This window comes from Macrobrachium nipponense, chromosome 29 (assembly GCF_015104395.2).
Source record: "Macrobrachium nipponense isolate FS-2020 chromosome 29, ASM1510439v2, whole genome shotgun sequence".
NCBI lineage: Eukaryota > Metazoa > Arthropoda > Malacostraca > Decapoda > Palaemonidae > Macrobrachium > Macrobrachium nipponense.
In genome coordinates this window covers 12,362,114-12,377,113 of record NC_061092.1, presented here as the reverse complement: position 1 = coordinate 12,377,113, position 15,000 = coordinate 12,362,114, and positions in this window count along the sequence as shown.

Genomic DNA, 15,000 nt, shown 5'->3' with positions numbered 1-15,000 from the left:
AAAACAAAAACTTAATTTCTTGTTTTAACTAAATTTTAACGTTGTCTTTGATGTTACGAAAGTTCTCCACTTTGAATGGCAAGGCTGAAGAGTAACGTTTGAAAGAATTCAAAATTGCTTTGAAATAATACAAAATTGCTTTTGAAATAATTCATAGTTGCTTTGAATTCATTCAAAATAGCTTTGAAATCATTCAAAATTGCTTTGAAATAATTCAGTATTTCTTTGAAATAATTCACTACTGCTTAGGAATAATCAAAATTGCTTTGAAATAATTCAGTATTGCTTTGAAATAATTCACTACTGCTTAGGAATAATTCAAAATTGCTTTGAAATAATTCAAAATTGCTTTGAAATAATTCAAAATTGCTTTGGAATAATTCATCATTGCTTTGAAATAATTCAAAATCGCTTTGACAAAATTCAAAATAGCTTTGAAATAATCCAAAATAGCTATGAAACTGGACATGATGAACTCATCTTGTAGATATTCAAGCCAAAATACTCATAAGGATTATCAAGTATTATCACTTCAGTACTATTTTGCCATTTTTTTTTTACACCAGGACAACCTCTTATACAAAATTGCATATGATTTATTTTCAGTATGATTACAGAACTATACCTTGATTTTTTCCATCTGTCCATCCGCCTGTGGTTACGCCATGTGTAAGTTTTAGGTAAGTAAAAGGATATCTTGGTGTACATTTGCAACTGAAAAGTGTTTTAATAATTTACTGTATGCGAATTACACCGTTAATACTCAAAATAGGATATTATTTAAAGCCCGGGACGCAGTGTTACCATGCTCAAACACCACAGACAGATGGACTTATGAAAAAAAAAAACAGAACTAGTCTGAAAACCATTGCTGCCACTAAATAGGTTGCACTTATGAGAAGGAAATAATAGGGAAAGTAAAATAAATTAATCCCTAGCATTTAAAAGATAAGTACTGATGGAAAGAAAGGCAACGAAGTTATAACTTAGGAAATGCTATAATTCTTCCCTAGTTTGCCGAACTGGCTGAAGCCATTTTTCCCCTCATTCTGAGAAAACAAACTTCAAAGATTTTTATAAACGAAGCTTTTAATTAGTTCGTCTTTTGTGGAAATTTTGTTGGAAATCAGTCATGTTACAAAGTTTTAAAACTGAGACAATTTGACTGCAAAGCTCAAAAACTTAAAAAAAAATATGGATATGTCAGCTAGTCAGGACTGACGAATTGTGTGGTTGACGTATTCCTGAAGTATGTCTGAAGTATATGCAATGGACAATAAAGGAAGTTTCCAAATTGTGTGTGTGTGTGTGTGTTTTGGTATGAAGTGTGATCAGAATAGCCAATGGCCATTGTTGACGTTGAATTGGAATGCACCTCCTCTAATACAGGGAACAGGGAATACTGGAACTTGGTCGAATACTGGATTCCTCTTGAAGACGCTTAATCTGACTCGCAGGACGAATACATTAGCTCTTGGGTTTATCAGTAACTAGTATATGCCTTAGTCTACATTCTGTGGCGTAATTTCACTGTTGGCATCACCCACACACTGAATGATCTCCACTAAATTGTGATCGTTATTATTATTATTATTATTATTATTATTATTATTATTATTATTATTATTATTGCTGGAAGTAAACCCTCTTTTAAACATGTTTCAATTTTTCATTATTATTATTATTTATTAATTTTTATTATTATTATTATTATTATTATGATTATTATTATTATTATTATTATTATTATTATTATTATTATTATTCTGTTAAAAAGAATGGCAGATTTAAGCGAGTTGATTTATATATTGTTTTTTCTATTTCCTTACAATTCGCTTCTCAGGCTCAGCGATGTTTCTGAGTAACTGGCCAATATTCATATTGGGAAGTTTCAAAAAATTATAAATGCTGAAGGTAATCTTTTATTAGAACAGGATAACAGGTCCAGGTCAAGCAGGAATCGTCGTCGGTGCCGGTATTATTCCGTAGGCGTAGTTCAGTTCGGGTGCGGGGTCGTCTTTGGTTTAAAGACGTCACGTGATACCAGCTATAGCACCAATACCAGCCCTTAAACCAAAGACGACCCCGGCCCCGAACTGAACTACGCCTACGGAATGATACCGGCACTGACGACGACCCCTGCTTGACCGGGACCTGATATCCTGTTCTAATAAAAGATTACCTTCAGCATTTATAATTTTTTGAAACTTCCCAATATGAATATTGGCCAGTTACTCAGAAACATCGCTGAGCCTGAGAAGCGAATTGTAAGGAAAATAGAAAAACAATATATAAAATCAACTCGCTTAATTCTGCCATTCTTTTTAACAGTCATTTGCTAAAGAAGCGGTCTCAACAAATTAATATATAGATAAAAATGCTATATGCTATTACTTAGGCTCCTGTCGCAGGATGGTGGTCGCGTCAATTTAGCCTGGTGCTTTCTGTTTCCTAGTTGTTGAAAGTAGGGCTTCTTTAGAATGCAGCAGCGTTGCCAATTGGTATGTGTTTACCCTTCAAACTGGGGATAAGACTTACACACAACCGGGGAAATAAGTGAAATTAGCGTATCTATTTGTAGTATATACAAATATTAGAGCAATTTTATCATTATTGCATTAGTATGACAACTAGAATTCATGGAAACAGTTTGTAAATGCATCGGCGTATATGTGAAGCTCCACTAAATTGGTAACTCTTGAATGCAGTCATCTTGAATGTAATCCCTAAGGCAGCTATCCTCAACCGCGGTTCCGCGGAACCTTAGGGTTCCGTGAACGATCGCCAGGGGTTCCGCGAGAATTCATGTTTTATTTAATTATTTGTTTTTATAAGTATATATTTTTCTTCGTTAAACATGCCGGGAGAAATCGTAGTCCTATAATTATTTTATCGTAACATATCATGCGAGATTTTTTCTTCTGTCTTACTAAAGGTAATTATTACAAATGCACACACACACACACACACACACACACACACACACACACACACACACACACACATATATATATATATATATATATATATATATATATATATATATATATATATATATATATATATATATATATATATATGGGGTTGGGGGCCCTGGGATGAGGAAATTGTCTCGGGGGTTCCTCAAAGTGCCAAAGGTTGGGAACCACTGGGCCTAAGGGGTTAATGAGCTCCAACTAGCACCCAAATTCATCTCTTGCATTCAGCTACCAGACGAAAGAGGTAACAGGGAAGTACACTTTATTGGCGTTAGACTTTTGCGTAAGATAGGCACACGGGGAGTTATTAGATATGTTTGAAGAACGTGTATTTCATCCCATTAAAAATGTGTACAGAACACGTATTACATTCCAGTTAACTTAGAAAAGTTATTCATCAATTTTTCATAATGCTTTTAACAGATTCATGACGATACAAGCCTCAAAAGCCGTTGGTTTGCTGGACGAGGTTCCGTGAAATAATGCCAATATCATGGAAAGATGAGTAAACCTTAAGAAAAGGGTGTTTAATAACGGGGAAAATTACGGGAGAATTAGGGGTTTCATTATGAACACAGATCAACAAATTAACACACGTAAGGGCAACAATTAAGACAGTAACGCCAATGACGCCAGAGCAGTTAAGTGAAAGCAACATTTAAAAAAAGACGAGCGAAAATAAATCTTAGAGAGCCATCTATGTCATAGGGGGTCGGACGTTAATTTCGGACAAAGATCACCCTGTTATGACTGATGGGATGATTGAGGAAGATTGACAAACATCACGAACCAGCATCAGCGCACTAATTGAAGCGGAAACTCTGGAATTAATGGAGGGTAATTACTGCGCAAACATGCATTCGTCTGAATAAACACCGCGAGCAAAATTTTGTCGAGGCAAGTGCCAGGTGAATAGACACTGACGGGGACAGCAAACAAGTGAAATTCGCTAATTACGACCGTAAAATGTCAGTCGCCTGGGAAGGGGAATTATTTTGTTTTAAGCTCTTGCGGCGAGCTACAGATACTTTGAGACATTATTTGTCTTGTGTTTTTTAGCGGTTCACAAATAGGTACAGTGATCAGTGTCAGAACATCAGGCTCTAGTGGTACAGGTAAATCTAACGGCCTTAAACCATACCAGCTTCTATAGTAGATTCACATCAATCGTGCGTTTGATGTCTAGGCCAGCCCCTTACGACGCTCCTGATTGGCTGTTGATAAGCCAACCACAGGGCTGGAAACTCAAAGTCTCTCTCTCGAAAGTACACATGGATAGGATCTGTGTTCTACCCCTCCTGAGGGATACTTTTGAAAGACATATCCCTCAGGAGAGGTGGAACATAGATCCTACCCATGTGTACTCTCTCGAGAGAGACTTGAGAGTTTCTAGCCCTGTGATTGGCTTAACACCAGCCAATGAGGAGCGTCGTAAGGGACTGAGTGGATTAGACATCTAATGCACGGTTGATGTGATTCTATTATAGCTGCAGTTAATCACCATCTTGCAACTTCATAATAATCTTCCTAGCTTGATTTTAATCATCATAGAGCCTTGCACATATCTCCTAGCATATGCCTTCCAGAAACCACAATGTTACATACAAAACCAGTGCGTTCCAGGAGGAGCGAGTATTTGAGTATTTCTGTTTTCCAGTAAGAACGAGTATTGGAGCATTTCTGCTCCAAGGATTTGAGTGTTTTCCATAAGAGTATTTTGCGTGTTCATTTATGAGTAATTTAGTGTTTCAATTGCGAGTATTTGGGTATTTGTGCTTCAAGTATTTAAGTGTTTTCCTTTGGAGTATTTAATGTATTTGTTTATGAGAATCTGAGTGTTTTCATTGGTAGTATTGAATATTTCTGTACTGAGTATTTAAATGTTTTCCTTAAGAGTATTTTGCGTATTAATTTTTGAACATTTGATTATTTTTGCTTGTGTATTGATTGTTTCCGTTTTGAATATTGGAGTGTTTGCATTGAAAGCATTTGAGTATATTTTTATTTTGTATGATAGCTTTTCCATCGCGCGTGATTAAATAGATCCAATATATATATATATATATATATATATATTATATATATTATATTATATATATATATATATATATATAATATATATATATATATATATATATATACACCCGAGTTTTTTTTTTTTAACCAAATTTAGTGAACGGAAAAATATTGCCTCCTTCAGTCCTTCTCTCTTTTTTTTCCATTATCTCCTTTCTATATCGTTGGGGCCTTAGCGCAATGTTACTTCTCTGAGGTCATCTCAAATGAACCTACCTGCGTTCAATCCCTGAGCCATTGGTGCGTTTCTTGCAGATCTATGCAGCCAATTAGGTACCTGGTTCTTTATCATCTTGGATTGTACGTGCGGTGCTGAGAGAGAGAGAGAGAGAGAGAGAAAGAAGAGGAGAGAGAGAAGAGAGCGAGGAGGCAAAATAACATACTCGAGAGTTCAGTACTCCTTCAGGATGTTTACCATCATCTCATAATTAAAACTGGGAGGAGCCTGTACTAAGCATTTTCTGTAGATATGAAGATATTCTTCTCTCTCTCTCTCTCTCTCTCTCTCTCTCTCTCTCTGTGATGAAACATTTCTCCTATCCGTTCCCCTTTGCACCTTTGTGTTGCTCTTTCAGCAAGATCAGGTATTCTGAAATAACCAATTTTTTGCAAAAATTTTTCCTTTGCATCCGCACATTCCTTCTCTTGCTTCAGTCAGTTCCCCAAAGGTAACTTGATACACCTTTTAGCGATTGGTTATTCTCAGCCGAGGCTTTTATCCCATACGATATGTGACAATTGGTTTCCAAGTGGACAGTCAGTCATCTCCACTTAATTGGTTTCTATTGTTTTTTTGTCCGTCTGTCCTTCCTGTTCACGAAGAGGGTGTTGGGGGGGCGGGTAGGGGGAGGGAACGCAGTCCTTAGGCTCTATTAGCTTCCCTAACCATACCAAATTGGGTTACTTTTGAGTGGCCCACGAAAGCAGAAAACGGACCTTCCACGAAAAATGAGAAAGCGATGCCATACAGTTATCAAAACCTATCTGGGGTAAATGTTTTGAGTGCCCGCGTTCGAGTACCCAGTGATATAAAAACGAAATGGCGAAGGGTTGTGGTGGTCGGGTGGGGTGGGGGTTGGGGGAGAGTGAGGGGGTTGTTGTGTCGGGGTGATGGGGGTTTAGGGTTACAGCCAACAGTCTTAAGCAGATTAAATGTTGGCCATTTAAAAGTGAAGATAAGACAAGGAAATGGGAGAAAAAGTGAGTGCTGATGAGATAACAGGAAAAAAGTGATTGCTGAAATAACAGGAAAAAAAGTGAGTGCTGAGATAACAGGGAAAAAGTGATTGCTGAAATAACAAGGAAAAAAGTGAGCGCTGAGATAACAGGAAAAAAGTGAGTGCTGAGATAACAGGGAAAAAAGTGAGTGCTGATGAGATCACAGGAAAAAACGTGAGTGCTGAGATAACAGGAAAAAAGTGAGTGCTGAAATAACAAGGAAAAAAGTGAGTGCTGAAATAACAAGGAAAAAAGTGAGTGCTGAAATAACAAGGAAAAAAGTGAGCGCTGAAATAACAAGGAAAAAAGTGTGCTGAAATAACAAGGAAAAAAGTGAGTGCTGAAATAACAAGGAAAAAAGTGTGCTGAAATAACAAGGAAAAAAGTGAGTGCTGAGATAACGGGGGGGAAAAGTGAGTGCTGAGATAACAGGAAAAAGTGAGTGCTGAGATAACAGGAAAAAACAAGTGAGTGCTGAGATAACAGAAAAAAAAAAGTCTAAAAAATCAAGCGATTCCTAATCAAACTAAATTTGTGCTGCGTTTGAGATGAATACTTATTAGATAAATGAGCAAATAAGTGAAAATAAGGAAAGGAGGTATAGTTTCTGAAGAGGAAGAAGTTCGGTCGTTTCGCAAGAGGAAAATGGCTCCCAAACTGTAAAACTCAAGTTTGTCAAACTTATAGTTTTCCCGCATCCTTTTAATGGCTTCGTGTGGTTAAATGGAAAAAGAGGGCATTTTCTTCAGCATGTAAACTTTAAAGGTGAAACCACCACGCAATATATTTTGCATGGTACTTTCCCCCAAAATATTTGGTCAGCCTAATAATAATATTTTGATCCTTTGTCAGAGAAATGGTCATTATTCCTCTCGTCAGATTAATGGTCACACGATGGTCGCTGTGACTGCTTTTGATGTCAGTTACGCATCAGTCGCTCAGAAGCATGAAGTACTCTCTGCTGCCATTTCCATTGGGCGTATTCGCGTATTTCCATTTCGAGTATTTGAGTATTTACATCTGCCATGTTTGAGTGATGCCATGGCGAGTATTTGGGTGTTCACGTTTTCAATATTTTTATTCTCTCCGTATTTGTGGATGCCTCCGCCATCTCTCTCTCTCTCTCTCTCTCTCTCTCTCTCTCTCTCTCTCTCTCTCTCTCTCGTTCTCGGGGCACAATGATACCACTGGACTCGTCGCAACAGCCAAAGGACCCACATTCGATTCCCGAGTTGGGCAGTATGAGCGCTATTCTTTCTAAATCCAGTGCCTGATTGTTGGTTGACTGCTTGTGGTTTGCGAAGCGAGACATGGATACAGACGGTGAGACAGGCAGGCGTAATAACAAGCCGCAAGTGATCAGTGCTACGTAAGAACTGTAGACATTTCTTTTTAATTCAGACTGAGAAGGTTTAGACGAGTCAATCCTGTACCCGCTGAGGAAACCATTAGATAATTCATAAATCTCTCTCTCTCTCTCTCTCTTATACTTTACTGTTAAACATTCTTCAACCCCTTTCCTCTCTGTAGTCAGGTTGGCCTACATTGTCAACCATTTCGATTTCGTTTCTGACTTTTTGTTCATCATTACATTTTTTGTTTGCTTTCAGCGAGGCAGATCAGATGTTCTGAAAGACCCAATTCTGACCCGAAATGGAAATCCCGCTTTTTGTACATTTCTTCACCTCTCTCTTCTCTCGCTTCTCTCCCCCCACAAGTAACCCGATATAGCTTTTGGTCAGTATGGGTAAACTTCGCAGGGGCATTGGGCTTTTAACTGCATCGTAGTCTCCTCCAATTACTTGATGGCGTTTTTGCTGGCCTTCCTACCCGGCGGAGAGTGGAGAGGCTGAATTAGGTCACGTTGGAGCAGCTATGAAAAAAATGTACTATCCACGGGCATGTGAAAATACAACCAAACATGTGTCATAACCTAAACAGTTTAAATGTATCTTGCGTTGATGTGCTTAGTAATAAGAAAATGGTGGAAGGGTTTCAATTAATACAATTGTTCCCTTTGCTGTATTATAATAGTTTGGACGTTCACTCTTGGGAGTGATTTCAACCTTGTTCGTTGTTTATGGGAGAATCCCATGGAAACAGGCGTGGCACCAGGTGTTAATACTGTATGGTTATGGCTGGTTTATGCATCATGATGACGACGGACTATGCAATAACTAGCTCGTTGCAATGGGAACCTTATTGAGGACTAAATGAGCACTCAGGAAGGTTTAAATGATGCAGTGTTGAACTCCCGAGAAATGTTGAAAAGCAGGACCTTTGTTTTGATGATATTCCTTCTACTACCCTAATACGATTACAACCCCGCACCCCCCCTACAGTTCTTGTAGTATAATAATTTATGTACGTATAATATTTGCTATTTATTTATTTGTTGATTTACTTTTTTTTCTGCATTTTCCATTACCTTCTGGCACCACTTCCTAATGAACACCAAGTTCTTTGGAAGTTTGAATTTCAAGCTAATAGCTCCTGAGGGATTGTTCCAGATGAATAGGGCTTATCTTCTGAATGATAATAATAATAATAATAATAATAATAATAATAATAATAATAATAATAATATCGGTGCAAGTTTGCCACCATGCGCTATGTATAGCAAGAATGAAAGGGTCTAACAGTGAATTAATATACGTAATGTTACATTTCATGACGTGAGAGACAACACTACTTTAGAATTCGGAGTGACACTTTACCGTCTCTCATTTTTCAAGAATACAAAGAGACACTGCACCGTCTGTCATTGTTCAAAAATACCGATACACACTGCTCTGTCTCTGATTATTAATTTAGATACCTTTTGTTCGTCGTGATGTATTTTGATAGAAATTCATGGTATAATGATCTAGATATAGATAAGCCAATTTAAAACAATGACACTCAATCTAGATTACGCCACTGTAACAAAGGACGGCATAGATCACCGCAGTTATTGCGGCGCCATTTTTTTAAAATCAGTCAATCAGTTATTAAGATGAAATTGGTAAGTCAAGTTTACCAGAAGCATCTTTTGTTCAATGCGCCATGAATGATGAGGAAAGCTGGCATGTGAGCGCGTATTTGCTCTTGGTATTTATGTCAAAATTAAATTGGTTTTTATGTTTTTTTCATTTTCATTATCGAGCTGCTTTGTTGTTTGTTAGGGGCTTATAATGTGTACACTTACACACCTTGTGTGTATATATATATTATATATAATTTTTCATACACTTAACCGGTTACGGTCACTGTAAAATTCGTACAGAATGTTGAATTGTGGATGAGCCTTTTGTATAAAAAACTTACACAACATAGGACGTTTCAGACATGACGACACACACACACACACACACACACACACACACACACATATATATATATATATATATTATATATATATATATATATATATATTATATATATATATATATGTACCGAAAAGAAGTTAGTCGTGAAAACAAGTGACGAATAAACCAAACGAAAAGAAAACGAAACAAAAAATATAACAACAACCCAATAACCCTAACTATAAATTGCACTTTTTTTGTGTGTGTGTTTTTCTAGTAATCTGATAAAGGCTGAGATCTTGTCACTGCTGTCTGTATTCCGTTTCAGCGGGGCTCCAGGAATTAAAATGAAAAGAGCAAATATGCTCCCCCCCTAAAAGGCGACGCTCCTTGGAGCTTGCACTCCTTCCCTGACACCAGCTGTGTTTAGTCTCCTTTAATCTTCAAAACAAACATTATTATTACACCGACCCAGGAGGGATTCGACTCGGCTGAGCTTTTGAATAAACGCCTGTACACATTTGTTCTACACTTACCTGCATAATGGATATAAACATTGCTTGGCTTCCGATGTTCAAGAACGGTGAGCACAGGGGACCTTTCCCCCTCCTCTCTTCCTCCTGTTCCACACGCACATACACACACCCGCACAAACGCACACACACACACACACACACAAATAATACTGCTAATGAAGAGAGAGAGAGAGAGACATCAACAAATATTTGTTTAGGAAAACAGAGATAGAGATTGTTTGGCTTTCGATGTTCGAATACATTGTGACTCTTTTCTGCTTCATATTCATCCGTTTATGGTGAGAGAGAGAGAGAGAGATGTTGGGAGAGAGAGGCGAGAGAGGAGAGAAAGGAGAGGAGGGGGGAGGAGAGGGAGAGGAGGAGGAGAGAGATGGAGTGGAGCGGACGGAGGAGATGAGAGAGAGATGAATGTGGATGAGAGACAGGGGCAGACAGTCATGTTAAAAATATACAGGAAGGCATGGAAGTGACAATAAGTTCATCAGTGAGGTGTCTTTTTATTTAGTTTTTCTTTTTTCTTTATTTTCGTTTCACTTTACTTCACTGAGTCGTGTTTAGAGAGAAATCGGAATTTGAAATGAATGTGATATTCGACTTCACACCAAAATCTGAAGTTTATTTTGGTAGGGAAAACAGATTTTTCCACGGTGTAGTGTTTTGGGAATGATCACCCTTGCCATTTTTTCAAGATCACTTTCATTTATTGGAAAGCTGATAAATACAAGACTAAAATGAATGACAAAATGTGTAAGGAGATTTGATGTGCTGCTGATGGGCTTGTCGTACTGGGGATTCATCCTCTATTCAGCTGTTGAGAGTTTGAATACGGTAGTAACAATTGTCTTGTTATTCCTCTGAAGTCAACCGGTGTTAGAAAAAACTGATAATGTAACAATAAAATGATACAGCTACTTTTACTCCTATATGATAAAGTAATCGTTTCAACTTAATCATTAGTCACGTGAAAACATATATCCAGCGATTTCCAACAGTGAAATTATTGCTTTTAGTTGGAAATAAATGTAGTATTTTGAACATTGCGTTCAGTATCACCAACCCTTCGCCCTGACAGAATTCCAATACTGCTTCTTCCCCTTCCTTGGTTTCTTTCTGCAACGCCGCACCTTCCACCACATCCTCAAAAGCATCCTATATCATCCTCCGGCTGCAACATGGTTGTAGAATTTGTGCCACTGCATCCGTTATAGTCTCTCACGAAACTCTTGCTTTCATTCCGGTCTCTTGTTTTCGGATCGCATATATGAGACGTAGTAGAGAAGACATATATACACTCATTTCCTCTTCATTTTCGTTGTCCTTTCATTTATCCGGAACGTCCCTATGGCTTCTGACCCCCTCTATCATCTCTGATGAAAATTCAGAGCTCTTCTGTCTCGATTCTTTTGCGTTTCATCTGAATGTATATTACAGTTCTTTGTCACCGTCAGATGTTTCATACTTGTTTCTCATACTGTATCTAACCTCCTTTGAACATCATGATTTCACTTGCCAACTTCTCCAACTCATCTCGTTTTTTTCCGACTGTTGTTTCTACTTTTATTGAACCTGCCTTCGCCAAATTTTGCTGCATGCGTGCTGTCTCTCCATGATATATATACAGTCTTTAGCGTGCGATGATGTTTTCTCTTCATTGCCGAATAAGAGCGAAATGGAATCTCCCCTCTTTGTAAATATGGGTAATATATTTCTTTGGGTTTGGATTTCAAATGATAATCATTTATATCTCGCAATCTATAGTATAATTTTTTTTCTTCTTTATTCTTGACAACTTTCAGCAACTTTATGTCTACCACGAGAGATTATTATTTGATTGTGTCCCTGGGACTTCACATACACTCACACACACACATATATGCATATATATATATATATATATATATATATATATATATATATATATATAATATATATATATGCATTATAACCTGAATCCCCCTCTGACATTTCATTCAGAACTTTCACGTGAAATGTCATTTGCCATATGTATATATATATATATATATATATATATATATATATATATATATATTATATATATATATATATATATATATATATATATATATATGCATGTCGTTACTCTCACTGATTGATACTTTCTGTGGAGTGTACGTCATGTGAGAACGTTTTAATAGTATGTTCTCAAACTTTTCCAAATCGCATTTTATTTTTCTGGTATTGTCTTTCACTTTAGCGACGCGAAACCAAACAGACAAGACAGACAGACAGGCAGACAGACAGACAGACAGACAGACAGCTCATCAAGCGTCTTGTTTAAACGTTAGTCAATTCATGAAACTCTAATATTAATCCCACCCTTTGGAAATATGAACTTAAAATGCCTCCTAGCTATTTCGACAGTCAACACTTGCGCTTTATCTGCGCGTAATGCACTGAGTGAATTTTCATGGGGAAGCTGAACGTTGGCGAGTTCTGGAATTCGTGAGAGAGAGAGAGAGAGAGAGAGAGAGAGAGAGAGAGAGTTTTTTTGTCTTAACATTCATGATTAAAGGATGTGAAGTGAAGAAAGACTCAAACGTGATTCCAATGGTGAAGATTCTCGTCATTCAGGTCCTGAATATGAAATTTTCTCTCTCTTTTTTTTTCATAAACCAAATAATCTTTGCCTCTGGAAAAGCGTTGAGAGAGAGAGAGAGAGAGAGAGAGAGAGAGAGAGAGAGAGACTGCGACTGCAAATCAAACATGGAAATTGCAATTGTCTTAATCGCTTTTTGTCATTCCGCAGGGGTTTTCTGCTGCATCAAATCTCATTTGCCATATACGTTTTCTGGGCGACGTTATTCTTTTAAAGTCTTTGCTGATGCACGGTGGACTTCTTCAGTACGTTCAGATGCATAGTGATCTATCTTTGCATTTGTTGGGTCATAAGTACTCTCCCTGGGTTCGATCCCGTAATCTGGGGTCATGAAAAGATCGTTTGGATAGTACTCTCATCCTTAGAGAATTGATGAGAACCCTTTTAGAAGAGAGTTGCTGAGAACCCTCTGGTTAGAATCCTTCTAAAATGGGAAAAGGAATTATATATATATGTATAATATAGTCATATGAGCGAAAATATAATTTTGTAGACGCGAATGATACTGTCACATTCTGTTAAGACATGTTGAGTGCATCTTGACCTTAAGATGATTATGTACCTGGTTGTAAGCTGGGTGTAGGGCTAGCAACCTCATCCTACAATACCGGGGGATGGGGGCGATCGAGTGGGTAGCAACTGCAACATGCCACTAATTGACAAAGGTGAATAATCAAAAGTAAAAAAATGCAACAAGGTTGTATTTTTTATGCTTTTCATTTTAAATCAACTATATTATATTATTTATTAGCTTCACTTGTTAATAACAGCATTAGCTGTTATGCTGCCTGCTTGTACTGTAATCCCACAGTCATACACCTGGTCATCGTAATCATATTTACATTGCAACCAAAGACCATGTTGCAGGAGACTGAAAACAAAATTATATTTTGTTTCCTTTCTGGGAATTTAGAGAAAAACTTACTATTTTATCTTTCGTTTTCTAAAACATAAGAACAAAACCGAATATTTTCCTTTGAATTTTCAAAATTTGATAAAAAAAAATAAAAAAAATTTTTTTAGCTTCGGTTCTTGACATTCGAGAATAAAATCTAATCTTTTTTCTGTTCTCGAAATTTAAAAAAAAATTATTTTTAGCGTCAATTTTCGAAATTTTGGAGACTAAGAAATGGCATATATCTATGTAGATGTTTAATGATTTTATTTTCCTCTTTTTCCATCTGCGTCGTACTTCAGTTTTGAAAAAAAAAAATCTTTTTGCTTCAATTTTCGAAATTTTGAAGACTTTAAGAAATGGCATAAATCTATGAAGATGTTTAATGATTTTATTTTTCTCTTTTTGCATCTGCGTCGTACTTCAGAGTTTTGGACACAAGACGTTATAGTCTTATTATTGCTTCCAGTTTTCATGCCCTATTTTTGAAACTCATAATTATTCAATTAAAAATATATATATAATAAGGAATGAGTTTGAGCAATAAAAAGGCAATCTCACACTGACTGTATAACCACATAAATAATAACATTAAGTAATAAAAATTATTATAATAACATGACCGGAATGAAAACGATGAGCAGTTAGAATGTATCTCCGCGCCATCTTTAGAATCATAAAGATAATACCAATTATGGTAACGTGAAAGGAATGGGGATAGGTGAATATTTATTTATTCTGCCTTTTCGTTCCTCAAGTCGAAACTTCAAAGGTCAGTCGTATACCAAAACGCGAGGAGTGGCTCGGCCAGGAGTGCGTGTGTTGAGGAAATTTGTTTGAGTTAAAGTCTGCTTTTAGGCCATGAATCCTGGCATTCGGAATGCACAAGATAACTCGAGTCGCCTCTCTCTCTCTCTCTCTCTCTCTCTCTCTCTCTCTCTCTCTCTCTCTCTCTCCTCCGTTCTGAGCAGATTATTATATCTTTGATCGTGCAAGCTAACTAGCAACATGAGACACTATATGATGTAAGATTCTCTCTCTCTCTCTCTCTCTCTCTCTCTCTCTAGTGTAAGACACACGTTACTGTAAGCGGAGCTCCCTTTACCATGGCAGAGCTTTGAAATAAACTATCAACCAGAAAGTGTAACAGACTCCTCCACCAGCGGAATGACTTGGTTAACATCAGTTCTAACTAAAATGTTAAAAGATTTTGAGTGAATACACCATCTTAGTCAGTAGTTCTTTGCAAGTGGAAACGGTCGTGGTACATAGAGAAGAACTTGTGCTATTTTACAGTAACTCAGAATTTAAAAAAAAAAAAAAAAATACATTCCTCGTGATTCATGAATGTCACACTGCCACTTTGAAACTTGATAATTTGCATCTGTGCTTA